The sequence below is a fragment of the Atractosteus spatula genome, chromosome 3, assembly GCF_055471065.1.
Source record: "Atractosteus spatula isolate fAtrSpa1 chromosome 3, fAtrSpa1.hap1, whole genome shotgun sequence".
In the NCBI taxonomy this organism is placed as follows: Eukaryota; Metazoa; Chordata; class Actinopteri; order Semionotiformes; family Lepisosteidae; genus Atractosteus; species Atractosteus spatula.
The window spans coordinates 54,807,566-54,823,341 of record NC_142708.1 but is presented as its reverse complement, the minus strand read 5'-3'; positions in this window follow the sequence as shown (position 1 = coordinate 54,823,341).

The following is a 15,776-nucleotide window of genomic DNA, read 5'->3' as shown; positions in this document are numbered from 1 at the left end:
AAGCAGGAAATGGCTTTCAAAAAATGTGATTGTGACATTTCACAAGATTTGCTTTGGAAGCTTTGATATTTTACAAAGTAATTGATGTGGTTAAACTTGATTTTTAAAGATGAAAAGAAAATTAGTGCTATCAGGCAAGAAACGGCACAGCATGAAACAACATAAAACATGTCTATCTATATAAAAACACAATCTTTTTGACACAGCACAACAATGAACTAAATTGCGAACAACAAACTGACACTTATGTTTATTGCTCTGATAAGATTGTACAAAATCCAGCATATTTCAGTCAAGCAATTGCCTTCTTAAAACCATAGCATTATTTTACAAAGCATGGAGGGGGTTCTTTCAGCAAAACATCTGGATTTGATATACCAGAGAAAACAGCATTAAAACAATCCACCCCAGGTAGAAATATTCCTGTTTTCTGTGAGATAATATATCAGGGAAGATAAGAGAGACTCCTGAAGTTAGCAAAAACACAGCTCCCCACAGGAAAACAGTGCTGTTGTCATGATGAGTAAATTAACGACTGCATGTTTCCTTGCTGTTCTAATAAAACAGCCGAAGGATGCAAATGCTATTAGCTTTATGGTTTATACATTAACTTTTGTGATTTGTGTTTCTGGTATTATCATTTTGGCAATGTGAGTTTATTCCACATAGGAAGTGACTCTGTGAAGATCATCCGTGATATAAAATTTCTTTCAAACAAAACACATCTACCGAGTTATTGCTTCGACTTCAAGCTTGCTATGGTGCACTACCTAAGTTAGCTTGAGAGTTCCTGCTGTAAATTCAAAGTTAAGACCTAACAGAGTCAGTTGGAATGTCCTGACAAAATTAGAATGTCATCTTGAGTGTTGACATAAATGTAGAGTGCATTGGAGTCATTCAGGAATTCTAAAGATGACATGCCCTATTTATCATGGAAAACAGCTGCCACTGTCATGTGGACATTTGGAATGGAATTATGATCATGACTGTGTCTTGGTCAGACATTTCTCTTTCCAAACCTGATTTAATAAGCATTGTCAGTTACTCTGTGGTATTGTTTTAACAGTCACTGTATTGTAATAGAACCGGTGATTCAATTCAGCACTGCCTTAAAACTTAAAAAAAGAAGTGAGCCACTTCAGAAATAAAACACCTTTCAGCACATATTTGTACTGAAAATTAGGTTTTAGTTCTCACATTTTCTGCCAGCCCTTCAAAAATGAAATTACCTTAAGACATCTATCCATCCATTTTCTAACTGCTATATCCAGTACAGGGTCATAGGGGAACCAGAGCCTATCCTGGAAAGCAATACACACAAGGCAAGGCATATCTTTAATGGGACACCAGTCCATTGCAGGGAACACACAGACACAGATACACACACCAGGGTCAGTTTACCAGAAGGTTATTAATCTAAGAGTATGTTTTTGCCCTGTGGAAAGAGAACAGAACCCAGAGGCAGATAGCACCTCAGAAATTGAAACAAGGGTCACAGTTCTATGAGGTTCTGTGAGGAACCACTGCGCCACTGTGCCACCCAACATGATTCAATTAAGACATGAGTAAATTAATTTACATTTTCCACTTTCCAAGAATACATTGTTGATACGTTTTAATACATTATCAATAGTTTACAAAAAACTAAGTGCTTTCCAAAACCGTTATATTTTCTATCTTTTTTTTATTTTGCAAAGTGAATGCAAACATTTGTCTAGGACAAGTTGATCTTAACACAGGAAACAAGAGAATACCCTTTATTTTCTGAACATTAAGTGCTTGATTCTCAAAGGATTCAGCAGACAAAAAGCCATATGTGTTCCATGTGGCAGCCATCTTATGAGTTCAAAGTAAAGACTGCAATTGCACAGACATTTATTTAGCATTCTGTGTATGTGTTGTTGCATCTAAAATAGTTTGTGTGACATGGCATGTTGATAAAGTGCAGCAGGCAATGGTGGACTGTTGAAAAATATAAAACCCCTTAGGAGGGCTCAGCCTACAATGTAAGAAGATCATCAAGTTAATATCCCTGCTGAGTAGATTTTTGGATCTTATTTCTCAGATGTTATTGTGTTTTTACTCTTTGGATAGGCTCTTATTGCCTTTGTAATACTGAACACTGTGATCACATACAAAAAACAATAGAATGTTTGCTGTAGAATAAAATCTAATAAAAAAATAACAAACAGTCCAGACATTATGCATTTTTGACTCTTATGACCATTTGCTCATACTTAAGCCAAATGGTCATAAGCATCAATTAAAAGTGCTAGAGATAAAAAAAAACATCCATGTGTTGTAGGTTCAGACTTCACCTGTTGCTATTTAGTTTTAATTAAAAGAAATGAGAGGCAAGAAGTGGTACAAATCTACTTTTTAAGTAACTGAAAGAAGGCCAGAGTCCAAAGAGCACAAACTACTTGCAGGTGAATAGGAACTTAACAGTTCACTGATATACTCAGGGACAAGCTGTTCAAGCCCTTAAAGAGCAGCCTTTTTAAAATTTTATTCCCAAATTGAAAATGAGCCAGAGCAAGGTAAATGCTCATCAATTTTAGTTCTAATTAAGACCCAAGCAGCAGAATTTTCAATGTTTGAAACACTTAAGCACTGCATTACAATAATAAGTCTGGAAACATCAAAAGTATTCAACAGCTTCTCTGTTGAATACCATCGGAATGGTAGATATTGGCAATGCTTTTGGCAAATAGGAAAAAAAACACCTTTAAACAATACTTCAAACGCTGCAAGACCTGGATCAAAGAAGACACCAAGATACCTGAATACATAAACTGATTCCCGGACCAGGACTAGTCAAATTAAATTTTACATATTGCTGACAAGGAGAATTATTCAGCATCACTTTAGTCTTTTGTCAGAGTTCACATGTAAAATGTTTTGTTGTATCCATTTTTAATCTCACAAAAGCAGTGTGACCAGGCAGATAGTGCTTGATTAATTTCAAGTTATGTATGTGCAGTACATAGAATTGGATGTTATCAGCATATGAATGAAAGCTGACACAATACCTACCTGTACAATGTATCTGACCCATAGGTCCATAAAGATACAAAAATAAACTGGACCGAGTACAACGTCATGAGATCAAGGCCCCGCAATCAAAGACGCTACTCCACCCTGACCAATTTAACAAGGCACAACTAATTAACCAAAATCAACCCCCCTTTTTCTACCACACTTCCCGGGACCAGACTACTTAAGCACACTTCATTAGCTTTCCAGTGCTCAGTATTGCAAAGCAAGAGCTTTGTTCTTGCGGTGTCAGTAGACTCCCTTTGTACACTATTGTTCTTGAACTTGGATATTCACTTGACTTCAACTTCGAATCATGGAAAATGGCCTTGGTTGCTTCTCCTCTCCCCTCCGTAAGCATCACCGCATAACTCTCCCTCCTCATGTGCCTAAAGACTACTGCATAAGGTCCAAAATATAGAACTCATCTCTGGCTACTCTGCCTGACATACAGAGCTTTGCAGAATGTCAGATATGATCAGCTTTGTACTAGAGAAACAATACCCGATTTAAATAAATTGTATTCTGTCAGATCGATAAGATTTAATCAACAAAACATGTCTAATAACATAAACAACACCATGATATGATTAATATGATCAACAGTATTTAACCCAGCATGGAGATCCACCATGACAACCAAATAAAAAAAACAGTCATCAGCAGATTGTTAGTAACAAGAGCTGTTTATGTGTCTTGTATCAATGTGACTCAAGACCGATATGGCTCATGAAGTTAATTTGCAGAAAAGTGAGCTTGTAAATAAACAGCAAAGGACTGTGCTAGAACCCTTGCCAAAATTTGTACAGTATGTTTTGGCCAATATTTGCTAAGTAAGTCCACGTTCTGCTTTTACTTACAAAGGGATAATAACTGCAAGTTTAAGTGTTGAGGGAAAAATTTCAGATCTTAAAGGTTCATTAATTATATATGTGAAAATGTGACGGACAAATACAGTACAAAATTGTACACAGCACCGTGGGAATTGGATACAAGGGATAGGTGGGTTTTGTTGCAGTCATAATTTAAGTTATCTGCTAAGGAAAGATTGCAGAAAGCTGTTCAAGGTGATGCACTAGTATGAGAGCACATCAATTATTTTCAGAAGTGGAAACACATAATGCAGTCTGGATCCAGATGTTATCAATTTTAGATTGAAAAAGCTCAGAGAAACATGGTAGAATATTCACACGTTAAATGTTTAGCACACATGCCTTTAGAGAAAACATCTTTACAGCCGAGAATACATTTAGGAGAGAAAGTTCACTTGTGTGGCAAATCTAAAGTGCAAAATGCAGTAAGCACTGCTCTCTGAAAGTTCACCGTTAGTGATCACAAAAAGAAAAAAATCTATCTTATCTGTCAGGAACTTGGGCAATCTTTAGAATGGGAGCAGATTTTTCAAGCGCTTTAAAATAAAACAGGTTTGGAACCATGAAAAAAATATTAATCCCTTTTTTACAAGACATCCTCTCTGTCCTATGCAATGAAGATGTATTTAGAACCCATGATGTCTTTGCCTACCACACACAGAAATAAGGTAAGCAAGGAAATTACAAAAAGTCTTTTGGTTTGGGCAGACACATGGCACATGAATTTTAACATTGATAAGTGCAAAGCAATCCATACAGGTTTTAAGAACAATGCTATATAGTACAGGAAGCTACACACAAAAGTTATCAGGGCATGTACTCTGCCATGTGCATAAGCACAAAAGAAAAATAAAGAGAAATAATTTTACACTTAATCTTAGATAAGGCAGAATTTGCTCATTTTCTTCTTTTTATCTGAAAGAAATTAAACAGTGGGGTTTCTGATATGCCTTTGAACTGGCATTACTTTGAAGTATTATTGCTGTTAAAGTAAATAATAGAATCATAGTGTAATCATTACACACATTCTAATTTTGACAAAAAACAAATGACTAATGCTTGAGACTCTTAAACAGCAGATGATAACCTGTGGGAGTTCCTGGCCCAGATGTCATTACAGAATAGTAAAATTGATGTGGGTAAATTCTTATTAAATTACACTGTTTTTTTGTATTTTGCTCTGTACTGCACTTTATTGGATATTATCATTAACTTTGGGAATTTTTCATTAATAATGTTTTACATACAATTGAAAGAATGTATAGTTTGAATAGTAAAGTTCTTTGTGATCAAGTTGCTTACTGTAGATTATTTTTCACTAGGGGAAGTATACAGTCTTGTTCAAGACTTAACCTGACGTGAACAGGGTAGCACCAACAATCACATTGCAAAATTTAAATGGCACTCTTGATAAATAAGTCAGTTACCCTTTAACTCTGCATTGTTTGGTATTTCTATGGAAACAACAATAGATGATTCAACTATTGAGTGTTGGCCCTGTGGCTAGGGATCTGCGCCTGTGGCTGGAAGGTTGCTGGTTCAAATCCTGCAGCCGGCAGAGGAATCCTACACCGTTGAGCCCCTGAGCAAGGCCCTTAACCCCAACTGCTCCAGGGATACTGTACAATGGCTGTGTCAGGAACAGTTCTTTCCGGGCCCTATGCGGACGACACGATCCGGAATAGTGAGGACACAATAGGGAAAAATAGTCATGCAGGAGAAGGGTCTGGAGACGGGGGGCGTGTCCGAGGAGTGCAGGTGTCCAGGGGGGGTGAATCCAAGGCGAACAATCCAAGCGTATATCCAAAGGGGAAATCCAAAACGGGAGGCAGAGTCCAAGACCAGGGGATCCATCTAAAGTAATTAAAAACCAGAACCGGGTCGGGACCGGCGGTGCAGGGAATCAGGAACAGGAAACTAAAACCATAACGGAGCCAGACGAGACAGGACCCTGGGCTCTCACGAAACGGGATTCAATGAGAAGCGTCAGGGTGACGCCTGCGTCTGGCTTTTAAGGTGGGGAGAGAACTAAAACAGGTGCAGGTAAGGGGGCAGAACAAGGAAGGGCTGGAGTGCCCTTAAGAGGGGGAGTAGTGATCGTGACAGGCTGACCCTGTGGTCTGACCCCAAGCTTCTCTCCCTGTCTGTGTCTCATGGAGAGCAAGCTGGGGTATGTGAAAAGACAAATTCCTAATGCAAGAAATTGTATACTGCTAATAAAATTATGTTATATTAACTATTCTACCTGACTGTGCTGTTTATGGTTTTAAATCACCGTGTTATTTAATTTTGTGATGTTCAAACAGATGTCAAATACTCTTCTTATCATTAATTTTAAAAGCAATCATTATTGCTGTGGTTTAACACCACCATCACATCTCACTAATTGTCTCTAATCTGTGTGAACAACCATTAGGAGTAATTGCAACTAATGTAATGAAGTAAAAGATACAGTATGCGTTATGAGTAAAAAATTCAAATTGTCTTCCCGTTTGTGAATAAACAGTAAACACAAGCTACTCATGTTTTCCACTCTGTTTTGTTTTTTCTTTAAAAAAATAAGAAATCTGGAGAAGTAGTCCCAGACCTAAAGAGCAGTCTTGCTACATAAATTACCAGTTTGGACATAAATTATACCTAGTTACTGTACAACTGGCTCATTAGCGCATGGGGGTTGTTGTTACTTTCCTGAACATCCTGACTCTCCTTTGACTCAGACAAAAATAACCTTCTCATTGAGAGCCAAAAAAAGAAGCCATCTTCAGGGTGAAACTGGCCGAGGATAACCTTTCCATCTGCAGGAGAATCAGTGAGATGAAGGACAGAGTGAACTCTTCAATGTGACATTATCAAGTTATCTGCACTTTGAGTTCAGAGAATCTCATGATGACAGACAAACTACTGCAGATCCTTGCTGGTATTCACATATATCTCCATTCCAGGGGTCTCTTGACAGAAGTATGTCTAACAAAGTAGAGGCAAAAGAAGGGCATGATTGTTCCAGGACCATCAGTGAGAGGACAGAATGCCAAAGCCTCTCTTGGGACTGTGCGCTGTTCAGTGTTCCCTCTATTTGTCAATATCGAATCTGCCTCTTGAGCAATTCTGTTCAGGCTCTGATAGTGATATTAATAAAATAGACTCTCTACCCAAACACAATCTACACATGAGGTGGAGTACTTAACATAATTTAAACAATAGAGTATGAATTTTGCTGCCAAATCATAATTTAGAAAGGTTTGGTTTGAAGGATTGCTAAACAGAAATAGTGCTGACATTTCAAGGTGATTTAGACTTCATACCTCTTTCTCCACATCTTCCAGATATTTCTAGATTTTTTTTTTCTTTTTCCAGTTACAAATGTTAAAAATGACAAAAAAACACTAAATCAAAATGAATAGATATACAAATAAACACCATTGCATAGACACAGATTGATCATATTAACCCTGATGCTCTCTCTTAGGAATTTTATTTTCTCTCAGCACTTCTAAAATATAGTAGGGGGAGGGGAACTGCATGTGAGCAGCTAGGATTGGCTAGATAACAGCACAACTGTCATCAAGCGCAGATGGCTTAGAAAAACATGCCCACCAGATCCTGATTACAACAATGTAATATTGTAGAAATGATGGGCTCTGTGTCACAAAACTATTCTGATCATCTAAATAAAAGAGTGAAATAGTATATTAGGACTTTAAAGTGTTTGCATGTCTGAGCATACCCAAATGGCAAGCTTGTTTAGGATACCCACATTCGGAAGACAGCAATGTAAACCAGCTCGAAAAATAAATGGACTGCAGCATGAAGCCTTTGTCCAGCATTGTAGGGCACACCTGCAATCTCTTATTTCAAAGAAGAGGCCACAAAATGGCTGAAAAAAACACCTGGAGGTAATTCAGGGACCTTATCCAGTTCCATAGTAACAGAAAATGTCCCCCAGCAATTGCATTGTTAGTTAAAGTGTGTTATTGTCCTAAAACTGAATAATAAGAACTGCATAATTATGAAACTTAAAAAAATATGTTCTATGTCTGCTGTTTATATTTATTATGACAACTAGCAGCACCTTTTTACTTTAAGGTCTAGCAACTAAACAAAAAAAAACAATTCCTTTCAATGTCTTTCAATGTCTAACTTGCTATATCCAAGTGGTATTTAGAGCTTCTCCAGTTGATAACTACAGATCTATTCTTCCATTTGCTTTTATCTAACAGCTCCAATTGTGCTTTACAGTGTCTTGCTCAAACAGAGCCTCTGTTTGATGTTTCTACATATATTCACAGTCTTCCACCTTATTCAGGCTTCTAACACCTCTCTTTGTTTCTAGTTTATATGTGGTGGGCCAGGTGACTGTTCTGGGATCTGCTGACTCCTGATACTATGATTTGCAGGGACCATTTTTTTTCCAGGAGCTTTCATGCTTTCTCTAAACTGTAATAAAGATATCATTTAAACCAGAATACAGCTTCTGGTCTATGACCATCCTCTTGAACTTCTTGCCTTTGCCCTATTCTCAGATCTCAAGAAGCTGAGCAGAAAGTGTGAAGGCTGAAGAGGGCACCAGCATGCCATGCTTAGCTCCAGAGCGATGTCTGCCTGGAAGCAGAAAGGTTATAAAGTTAAACCATCAAGTTTATTTGTGCATTGTTTTCTCTGTTGCTGGACCTCCAACAACACACATGGTCTGTTCCCATTGTGAAGAGGCAACACATCATTGTTTAAGAGATTCAAGTGCCCATTTAATGGCTACACACTTTTTGAGGACAAGATAGCCACCTTCTCATGGCAACAGTTTCCTACTCAGATAAGTAGGATCCCATGTAAAGTAGTTTCGAATTCCTAGCCTCCACATGGATTGGGTGGGATGGTTATTTGCCTGGCTTTGAGGCTTCCTTCACATGCTCTTTCACAATGAGGATAATGCTTCACATTCTAGTTATCCTCCCCGCAACATATTCATTTATTGGTGCTGACTAAGATGACTTTTTCAAGCTTCATAAATTTACCATCCTTTACAATTAGCATAATGAGTTCGGCACTTGTGACATAAATGTAGTCACTTGCTCTTCGAAAAGATCTTCTTCTAATATTATCTTATATTTCCATCCAGCTATATAAATGCATTCTATTTCCAATACTATGGCAATACTATAGTTTTCACGGTTGCATTCTCAAAGGAACTAAATTTAGTCACTATCATTTACACCATTAACATCACTCTCTACACATCTATGAGTTTAAAGGGCTACTTTATGAACTAGTCAATTCTGATCTTCCAAATTAAATATGAAATTAAAAAAGGCTAAAATTTCAGAAGAAAATTTCCATAGATATGATTTCTGCATGAGTAAAGTAGAGCACTACAAAATGTATAAGACTGTTGCATAAAACAATATACTGTACGTGTTTGTAAATATGCATGTGAAAACGTAGTTGCTAAGATCTTACTTGTATTGCTTATTGAATTAGATACAGTTCCACACTTCTTGTTATACCATTCTACAACAGGAAAAGGGGCACTACTGTATGTAATTCTTCAGAGAAAAATGATATTTCTAACAAAGTATGTTTTAAGAAATTAAGACTCTTTGTGTCATGATGGGATCCTTCGGCTAGCGGTGACCCAGAGAAACCGTCACATTCTCACAGGGGCTCACAATTTTCGAGGATTTGCTGCTCTAACTGGATCCCCTTTTTGTAATCCGTGATAATTAGAGATTTCCTACTTCTTATTCAATTCTCAGTTTTCTATATAAAGCCGAGGAGTCGCTGTGACGGCACTTAGTCATTTTTCATTTCACCCTGAGTTTTCTTCACTGTCACTGCTGCTTCCTCTCCCCAGATATCTCCATTGAGCAAGACAGCACTTCAACCTGCATAATAGTTTAAATAGTTGCAGCCTCAAGCCTGCCCTGTTACCTGTTTGGTCACCTTTTTCAAGAGGCTCGCTATTTGGTTTCTCCTTGGCTCCAGCTTCACCCGGCGCTCCAGCCTTAGCTCCTTGTCTGCTCTTCACATCTTCTGACCCAACAGCCTCAGATTCTAACCCACACTTATTCTTTTCACTGGTCACCACATCGGCCCTCGTGTTTGCCATCCTTAGATCTTCTAAGCCCGTTCAGTTCCCTTTGCAGGTGTTTTGCTATTTGATTTCTTTCCGTACCCAAGACTCCCCTTTTGTGACCAATGGGCTGTGTTTAGCAGGCTCTTTTCACCAGATATGCAGTTAGCCAGCTTCGTAGTGCCTTCCCATTTCTTTTCTTCCCCATTACTGACTGGCCTGAGCTGGTTAGGCCCTGCCATCCAGTAATCATTTTTTTATCATCACCTTTCACTTTTCACTCTCTTTAGGTCTCTTGCACTTGGGTTCTAACAAATCACCACCTGTAATATCCTGCCATGACATTCCACTTTGTCCATATAAAACAAAATCCCACAATTTGCATTAATGTCATAGGGAAACTCCTGAAGGACTAATTTCAAACCAAAAAATATTTCCAGGGAGATTTTAAAAGCTGATTCCTAATTGATGAATGTGACTGAAGAAACTATGAAGATAATTAAGTGGTAGACAATTAAGATATGGAAAACAAAAATTAAATTAACATTCATTTTTCACTTTGCATAGTTTTGTAATTTTGAATGAGTTGTATTTTGGGAGAGAAAATGTGAAGTATATTTTGGAGTGGAGCTAAATGGTTTGACTTATTATTATCCTGTTATGCTTGAATCTTTCAGTTTGATGTCAAGAGGAGTAACTGAGGATTTATCGTACTGTTGTTTTGGGAAATAACATCAGCAAATAATAATACTCCTTGGATAAACTTTCTATCAATATTTGTAGTAGGGAATATGTTTTTCATGCTCAGATCAGAGGGTTGCACAAGCAGCCAAGAGTGCTTGACTCCTGCCAGTATGAAGCGTTTCTCTCAAGAAAAACGCCCATGTAATGAGAAAGCTAAATGTATGTAAAAAGGTTCAGTTTCCAGACTATACTTCTTTTCACTTTCTAGAAACATCAAAACAAACAATCCTTGAGAAACTAGCTGGATTTTGGAGTGCCAGGCACAAATCAGAGCAATCAAAATGTTTTTGTCGACAGATCAACACAAATTGGTGGGGATGGTAATGACATTCAGACAGGATTGTTTGGAAAACCGGAGCTCTCACAGATAACCTTTAAAGAGGATTTTCCTTGTCTTATAAACTTACAAAGACAAAAAATCAAAAGGAGCATGAAAAATGATCTTTTAGAATGAAAATGAGGTCTTTGCTCCCAGCCAAGCTGAACAGAGTACATTGTGTGTGTAGAATACATTCATGTTTGTTGTAGTTTGTGTTATTCTCATAAATAAAGACTAAACGTTAAAAACAATTTAGGAACAATTCATGAGCCTTAGTTCTTTATTAATACAGAAGTGTACTAGGACTGTAGAACTAATTTTGATGGTGTTCTTTTTCCATTTTACAATTATGACTAACAAATGGAACCATGATTAATAGCTGAAAATCAAAACATTTGCATTGCTTCAGATAATAGAGAGGGAATTACAGTACATTGATAAGGGGCTGGTAGAACAATACAATTGCAGTCAAACACTTTACAAACCTTCAGGTTTAAACATTACTATTAAAACTCAGAATGTCTGATTGTCACTGGCATTTCAGTGGAAATGTAGCATTGCAAATAAAGCATTGTACAACATAAAACAAAATTGCTGTATGTATGTGCTTGAATATACAGGTTATTTGGTATATTCAAGCAAGGGGCCCAATTAGTACAAAATATTGTTCTAAGGGGGTAATGTCTTGACTTTGAGGTGTCACTATGTTGAATAATGAACTCTAAACTTTTTCATTGCAACAAAATTTGAAATCTCTTGGAAGTTCTACCTATACAGAATAATATTATAGACTAATGTACTTTTACTAATACACTATCTAGGATCCCTTATGCTTTGTGAGGAACACTCTTTTGGCTATATGTCAGCTTCCTCTTACTCTTTTAAAAATAAACATGCATGTGACATAAGAACACTTCAATAAGATATATAGCTCTAATTGAATATTCTACAACTGTCTGTTTTGGGAAGAAAATTGTTTCTATAATATGGAACAAAAAGTGCCTGTGGTAAAAAAAGGTTAAGTACAACCAGAGTATGCCTCCTTCTTCTTTTGCTTCCAGGCATTTCCCAAGCATAACAAGAAAGAGCCTGTCAACACAACGGACTTCATTTTAATGGATTAAGAGGTTAGCCCAAGACCCAGGATGTTTTACCTTTGGGCATAAGAGTTAAGAAACATTAGAAATGATACATGTTGCAGCTTGTCTGTGACAAAATTCTGCCCTCTTAAAATGTATTCTGGAAAATTTAGAATTAATTACCATTAATTAAAACCATTTTCCTGAGCAGAAGTAACATGATCACAATTAAAACTATTTAACTTTTTAAATAAAGGAACATGGTGCTGCCAGTGTTTGCTGATTCATGTATTTAGACACCTGCATGTTCTCCCTCAAGCAGACTGCTAATCTGGTGTTTGTGGTTATGTGCTTCGCTTGAAGAATCGGGAGGCAGTAAAATGAGCTTTGCACATGTTTTAATTGCCAGGTACTGTATAATACATCTAGAAGAATAAAGTTAGTTGAATAATAACAGCTTCTCATAGAATCTGGCTAGTCATGTGGTATGTTTTATATGTTTTACAGCTGTTTCTATTAGCAACAAGGGCAAAACAGGAGCAGAAAGCTCAGAAAAGAGACATTTGGCAGGTAACTATTATAGGTTTCTTTCCACCTACAATTTTGAAATGTATCAAGGCCATCTTTATTCAAAGATTTATGAACCCATGCTTAAATACACTTGAATTTGACAACTGTCTAGGCATTTATGCATTTGCTGTTATGCACTTTTGGGTTTTTTTTTGTGTGGTGATCCAAAGCAATTTGAAACATGGCAGAAATGCCATCTGTGATGCTTAAAAACAACAATCAAATATTGCAGCATAACAGCAGACCTTGTTAATCAATTGTTTAGATGTGCACATCATTTCTACTGCAATTATTTTTGATAATGTACATAAAATTGAAGTACATCTTTACATCAACAAAGACTCGAATCCATACAAATAAATAAGTGCCCTCCAAATTTACTCCTACTCCCGATAAATTAAGAATAATAAACATAAAGAATTGACAGATTTACAGATTGAATATTGTTTCTTGGTTAAAAAATCACAATCTTATACAATAATCTTAATAGTCATATTTGAACAGAAGTCATATTTGTCATAATTATCTTAATTCCAGAAAAATTGAGGTTCACCCTTTTCACTACCTTTTTTAGTATTTTGCAAATGCCCTTCTGGCAGGGATTATACTGAGTAGACACCTCCTGTAGTGCGAAATGAGGTTCTGGCACTTCAGAGGGGAAATTTATGAACATTCCTCCATTTAGAATTGCTTCCCTCAGACACTTTGGTTTCCGTTAGTGAACTGCCACCTTGAGTTAGAATCACAAATGTTCACTTGAATTAAGATCTAGATATTGAGATGACCAGTCAAAAACATTTATTTTGTGTGCAGTTAACCATTCCTTTGTGTATGTGGATGTATGCTTTGGAACATTGTCATGCTGGAATCTTCATTTTCAGCCAAGTTTGAGCTTCCTGGAAGAAAGAACCAGGTGTCTGGCCAAAATGTCATGGTATGTGTTGGAATTCATGATGTCCCCTGTCCTGACAAGGACTACAAGATGCAAAACATCCCCAGAACACAAAAGACACCCCACAATATTTCAGAGTGGACATGAGTGTTTTCTCAGCATGAGCTTCATCTTTTTTTTACACTAAACATAAAACCACAATTTTTATTTCATCTGACAGTAAGGTATGGTTTCATTTGTCATTCAAATATTTGGAAAGCCTGTCAAAAAATCAGCTCTTTTAGTGTTTTGCCCTAAAGAGGTGGTATTCCTTGCAACCCAGCTATGAATACCACATTTATGCAGGCATATTTTCATGGTACTTTTTGACAGTTTTTTCTCTTGAAGATGTCACTGAGTATTGTAGATTTCCAACTATTTGCTTTGCATTCATGGTTGTATCCCAAACCACCTGTTTCATAGCCTGTGGTGGAAAGATATAGTTGTGTCCTCTGCTGGACAGGGTGGCTACTATACCAGTAACCTTAAATGTCATAATAACACCATAGTGTTATAACGGTGACACTAAAGTGGAAAGCGGTTGCTTTTTTTTATATTCTTTCATAGCTATCACCCAACTTGTGGAGGTCAATGCTTGTAGTCTTTGAAGTGCTCTGTGACATTTAAATTAAGGGACTTAAGCCACATCTCCAAGTGTAGAAAGAAAATGGCTATGTATTAATAGGAAGTAGGGGTTGTGTGTCCCTAGGTGTTCTAAAAATGCAAAGGGGAAAAAAAGGTTAAACTTAAAATAATGAATTAAACATCTTGTGTGTTCAAGAATGAAAACCACCTAATTGTATGGTGTCTTTGCTATTGGCAGTGTGATCACAGTGTAATGTAACTTAAAAAAAACACACATATTTATTAACAACACTGAATTAAAAATTAACAGCACCCACTGTTTGCAAGATATGTATATTCACAGCAACCTTGTGCAACTAGCAGAGGCACAGCAGTTTAGGAAGGCAATGCTGTTTTTTTTAATCAAAACTCTGTCCATTTATAAAACTCTGTCTCTAGTACAGTATCCTCCTAAAACGGATTCTAAAGTATGAGAGCTCATCTCTACACCAAATAATGCATCCAAGAGATACAACCCTGTCTGGTAGAAATGAAAAAGAACTAAACCTTCCCACAAATATAAAAAAGGCCTTTTGTTCCTAAATTCACTGAAAGCATTTTCAGTACTCAAAATTTTCTGACCTTTAGTCCTAGTTCTTAAAGAGTAGGTCTGAATTGCTGGTGTTTTGGCAAAAAGGATGGAACTCACTTGAAGTGTCTTTATCTAAGGAGAATCAGGCATGATCGATGCTGCTTCTGATATACAGGTATTAGGTTGGTGTTCCTGGACCAACCATTCTTCTCTTAGTCTTCTATTTCAATATTTTTGGGCATCAATACTTTTGACATGGCATAAAATTGTCAAAGGCTATATCACAATCCATTCACCCCAATACAAACCTATATTTTGTGACAACCTTCTAGATCCCATCTCCTATACACAATGTAAAGCAGCTCAACAGCAGTTACGTGCTTGGCCAGATTTACAAAGCCTTGTTCCTAGAAACAATTAAATATTTCCATGAAAAAAATAGCTTTTCAAAACCTTGTATAATCAACAATATAGCTGTTAGGTATAGCTGTTTGTTTGTTTGTTTTTTTGCTATTTTTGTGTTCTAGTTATCCTATTCTTATTAAAAAAACAGAAAAAGAAAAGTAGTTACAGTTCAAGAATCTATTCAGGGAAACATAAGATGTACAGTATTATAAAGTTTTTAAGTTTGACAGAGTACCTTTAAGAAGTGCCTAAAAACCAAGCAAACTTAGACAGCACTTCCATACTTAGTATAGATGCTTAAAAGATTTCCTGGAAAGTGTATTCATTTCTTTCTTTAATGTAGTAACCATTACATGTCTCACTTTAGAATTTAGTTACCTTGGTTTCCAGTGTTGTTCAAAAAACAAGGGAGAAAGCTAGTATAACATACAGTACTGGTAAAAAGCTGAAAGAAAGAGCAGCTGTCCCACAGTGAGTAGACAAAGTCACAAATGGAAAATCTTTGCCTAGTTCACTATTGGCCTATGTCCAGTGCAGATGTGATTTTGAAAAGTAAAATGCAGGGTTTTTTTTTCTTGAAATGATTTCTTGACAAAATTC